The sequence below is a fragment of the Papaver somniferum genome, unplaced genomic scaffold, assembly GCF_003573695.1.
Source record: "Papaver somniferum cultivar HN1 unplaced genomic scaffold, ASM357369v1 unplaced-scaffold_18, whole genome shotgun sequence".
Taxonomy (NCBI): domain Eukaryota; kingdom Viridiplantae; phylum Streptophyta; class Magnoliopsida; order Ranunculales; family Papaveraceae; genus Papaver; species Papaver somniferum.
The window spans coordinates 7,464,845-7,469,997 of NW_020627707.1; positions in this window are offsets into that span (position 1 = coordinate 7,464,845).

Genomic DNA, 5,153 nt, shown 5'->3' on the forward strand with positions numbered 1-5,153 from the left:
AAACCTCGGAAGTCAGTTCGGAAGTAATCATTTCGGGATTCTTTACCCAAGTCTTGTGGATCTACAGACGGCAAGATATTATCATTCCCAGAAAAGATTACTGTACTTAATTCCTCATCGTTGCCATCGTCATCTCTATAATTTTTGGGAGGTGTCACAAAAACAATAGACTTTTTCTTATCTAACTGGTCTTTGACATAAAATACCTGCTTAGCTTGTGAGGCTAAAATAAAAGGATCATTTTTGTATCCCAACATAGTAAGGTCAACAATCTTGTAGCCAAGAGCATCTCTTTTGACCCCACGTTTATTATTAACCCAATTGCACTTGAACAGATGAACTTTTCTTTCACAGTAATATAACTCCCATATCTCTTGCAAGACACCATAATAAGAGGCTTTACCATATGTAACATCATCATCTCTAGATATGTGCATGTCATTTGCTGCAACGCTAACCCCACTATTCTGGTGAATTCTACCATCACGGGATATTGTGCGGAATAGATATCCATTGATGCGATATACAGTGTATTTCGTTACCTCGTAGTGCGGGCCGTGTGATATCCATCTTAAGTTCTCTGAGATACTTTCTCTGTCGTCTGCCAACTCTTTTTCAACCTGAAATTCATTATTAGGATGAACCTTGACTTTAAAGGAATATAACACATCAAACAAGACACTTTTTCTATGACCTATTACCTCATTTTTTAACCAAGCGCCAAAAGTGTTAGAGTGCTCTTTCTCCAGCCATGCTCGCTTTTTAGTAGAATAGTTAGTTTCCAAATATAGCTTGTGTCGGCTGGTATGTACAATAACCAAATGTTATTATACTTTGTACAAAAAAAAAAAACAGGAAAAAAAACAGGAAAAAAAAACAAATTAATACTTACTCTATGTAAGGCTCAATTTCAGGCGTGTTCTGCATTACATAGAAATGTGCTTGTCTCAACTGTTCAGGGGTAACTATACACGGCTCTTCAGCTGATAACGGTTCTCCCTCCTGAGATGTATTATGCCTATCTAGTGGAATACCAATTGTCCTGATGCTTTTATGGTACTCACAATATATCTCAATCGTCTCTTCGGCAATGCATCCACAAGGTTGATTCTTGTTTCGCACATGCCCCTTTATAACCTTCATACACCTTTCGAAAGGATACATCCATCGAAAGCAAACCGGACCGCATAACTTCACTTCCCTGGTAAGATGTACAGTTAAATGAATCATGATGTCAAAGAAGGATGGAAGAAAATACTTCTCTAGTAAGCATAACGTCACACAGAGATCCTCTTGCAATTTATCTAGCTCTTCCACCATGATTTCTTTGGCAGATATTGATCTGAAAAAGAAACAAAACCTGATAATAGCATATCTCACAGGTGTAGGCATAATTGATCGAATAGCGACGGGCAAAAATTGTTGCATAAGCATATGGTAATCATGTGATTTGAGTCCGATCAGCTTACGCTCTTTTAGGTTCACAAGGGTGGAAAAATCCGAACAATACCCTTCTGGAACTCTTAACTCGGATAGTGTCTCTAAGAATATGTCTTTTTCTTCCGTAGTTAATGTATAACATGCTGCGGGAAGTATCGTTCCTTTGTCATCTGTCTTAGGGTGTAACTCCGATTTTAACCCCAAACGCACCAAATCCTTTCTGGCGTTTAATCCATCTTTTGTATTCCCGTTGTGCAGCAACGTTCCAACAAGACTTTGTCCCACATTCTTTTCGACATGCATGAAATCAATACAATGTTGGACATCATTATAGCGCCAATATCTAAGTAGTCGCTGCCATATGTTGTACTTGCTCCAGTAAGTGGTTTCCCTGCCTTCCTCTTCCTCACCTGACCTATCGACTTCTTTTGATATTTTTCTGATGCGCTCAATTTTCGTTTTTCCGATGCGTTTCATCTTTCCACCTTTTCCAGGTGTAGCCTGCACGTCTTCCCCTTGAGTATTCGTCCCCTTCTTTCCCCATGAATTCTTTATACATTTTACCTCCTCATATATTTCTTCCCCGGTCATTGGTTCTGGAGCAGTCTCCCACTCTTGTTAGCTTGGAGTAGGCTAGTATCTGTAGCGGCTTAATGCAGTGTGTATTCAATCTGGACTAGGTCCCGGGGTTTTTCTGCATTTGCGGTTTTCTCGTTAACAAAACTTCCGGTGTTTGTGTTATTTCTTTTCCGCATTATATTTTATATAATTGAAATAATACAGGTTGTGCGTTCGTGATCATCAATTGGAAATCCAACCTTTGGTTGTTGATTGATATTGATTGATCCTTGGACATTGGTCTTTGGTACCGTCCAAGTTATTCCTTGTATTTGATAAAGACTCGCTATTAATTTTAGCTTGAGTAAAAATCAAATCAAGAGAGAGATATTAACTCCTTGAGATAATTTTATCTAGATTGAGTCTGACTGTCTAGTTGATTCTCTAGCAAATTATTTTGGAGTTAGTCCATACAGATTGCTAAGCGAAATATTGGGTGGTGTTATTAGACCCCCGCTTTTTCAATTGGTATCAGAGCAGGCAAACACGGTAAACCTAATAAGTTTGTGTTTGTTCGTTCCATATAAATTGCCCTATGGGAAATTTCTTTGGAAAACTTGCTCCTGGCATCTGTAACGCACGCCAGAATTCCTTAAAGATTGTTCAGAGATTGTTATGGTTAAAACCTCTGGGTTCTCATGATAATCTTACTTCATCTAAAAGGGGAGATTTAGATGTTAAGAAGCAATCTGAAGGAAAAAATAAAAAGAAGGAAAAATTGGGAAAACGTTCAATACGCTCAAGGATATGGAACCTCACTAGATTAACTCTTGATCTCTATGAGGAATACTATCATGATGGATCAATTGATAAAGATCTGTTTAAAGCGTTCGAAGGCGTTTTTAAATTCTTAAAAAAACTTAATTCTGTTAAGTCTAAGAATCTTTCCGGAAAGGGTGTTGGTCGTGTTAAAACTGTTAATACTGAACAACCCAGAAATCAGAAATATCCTTCTTCTAGCCCGAACCAACGAAGGATAGAAAGCTCCAGCTACCCTGATTATCATCATTATTTTGATTATACTACAGGGACTGTTCACACTTATCAACCAGACGTGTCGCATGAGAACTCCTCTGCGCATTATGCCTCTTGGTAACAAGACTGGCTTTTCCCATTTGTACATATCTTGAAGTGGGACAAGAAATGGCTTGAGTTGTGTACAATTATGTTGTTGATTGATTAACTTTCCATTGCTTCTGTTATCTTCCACACTTATGTTGGTTGTTTACCTCTAATATGGAAAGGGCTAAGTTTTTTTTCTTCTTAAGTCATGTGAGTTACGGTTCGTGTACATCCCAAGCCCATGAATGAGGGATTTATATATGTTGGTGGTCCGCGTACCTCCTCCTTTCTCATCTTCTGTCCGCGTACGTGAACTAGGGTTTGTGCTTCTCCACCATTAAAGCTTTTTGAAGAAATCAAAAGGAAGGGTGTTTGAGGTTCTCTTCAAGTAAGTAATTTCCTCTTGTGTATCTCTTTATGATGATTTCTAGAAGCATGAAAAGGAGTTCTAAAAGATCAAAATCCTCTAGCTTGAATCCTCTTTGTGATCAAAATTCTCTTAGAATTAGGTTTGTGAATGGTTCTTGTGCTAGAATTTTTGAAGAGGATTTAGCTTGCTTCAAAAATTTCAATCTTGGGAATATCTTTAATGGCCTTGGTGAAGGTTTTTATTCTCTAACAAGGATTTTATATGCCAACATTCATGATGTTGATTTTAAGAAGATGAAATTCAAATCCATGATGAATAGAGAAAGGTTTCTTGTTAATAGAGAGCTTATTTCAAGGGTCACCGAAATACCGTTGTTGGTAGGCTCAGAAACCTACAATAAATACTGCAAGTGCACATCGTCTAACTAGTAGACAATGGCAAGTACAAGTCGTTCCCACGAGGAGTGTGAAATACTTATACTAACTAATACCAAGAATCAACAAATCAATAAGGTGATGTTTAACGATTTTTAAGAATTCGGGACAAAATGAAATAATAAATAATTGTTAACAATAAACGGAATGAGAGCGGGTTATTAGGATTTTCGGTTTCCACCAAATAACTATGCAAACTCTACTAATCTTTAAAAATATATTTCATGGTTTTATTTTCAAATACTGTTTCTCCGCTATAGATTTCTTCGCTTCATGGGTAGTGATTCTAATGCATTACCTATCAATCCTTGCATACCACGTCTAGGGATTTAACCGAAGCACGAAATATCAATTCAAAAGCATAAATAATCAAGAAAATCACATAAACGATTAAACACCAAGCTTTGTGAAGAAAAACTATTAATAAATCAAATCATTATTAAGCATATATCAATGTAGAGTTTTCACAATTAATTGATTTCTATCCGACTCTAGTTAGACATAGCTTTCTCAAAAGCCATAAACATGATGGAAAAATGAAAACAAAACTCCAAACCCTATTTTTCTTCCTTGCGGCTCTGTCCCGCGCCTCCCCTCCTTTTCTTCAAGATTTTCAGCTCTTTTTATTTCTTTTGTTCCTCACGTCACAAATATATTGCCAGCCAATGACAGCATGCCACATCATCCCTTCTGACACCACTGTACTCCAAATCTAGTTCGTGCTCATTCAAATCAAGAGATTTTGTTTCCATAATTTGAACTAAAATCCCAACTGAGACATAATACCAAATCTCTTGTCAGCCGTAGCACCAACTCCTTCCAAAACGAACTCGGTTGCAGTTTCCTTTGGCTGACTATCTAACTATGCGACTGCTGCCACTTTCCATTCCTGAACTATCTCCATCTTGGCACCCCACCGGTAGCAGCAGCTTAACCACGACCAACAAAAACAAATCCCCATACCGATTCAACAGCCAACACATATAACCCCATCTCGGCTACAACACCTAAGTTCATTTTATGTACGTCCATCTAGCCATCAACACCTGCAATTCTTTTCTCCATCGACTTCTTAATCTCTCAATCGAGCAACATGATTCACAGTACGAACCATTCATATCCAGGCTCAACAATCACCAGCCAGAGCTCAATTCTTCTCCATTCTGTCCGTTCACCGACAGAAATCCAAAACAGTAAGTCCTAGATACCTCATTCAATCCCCACGATCA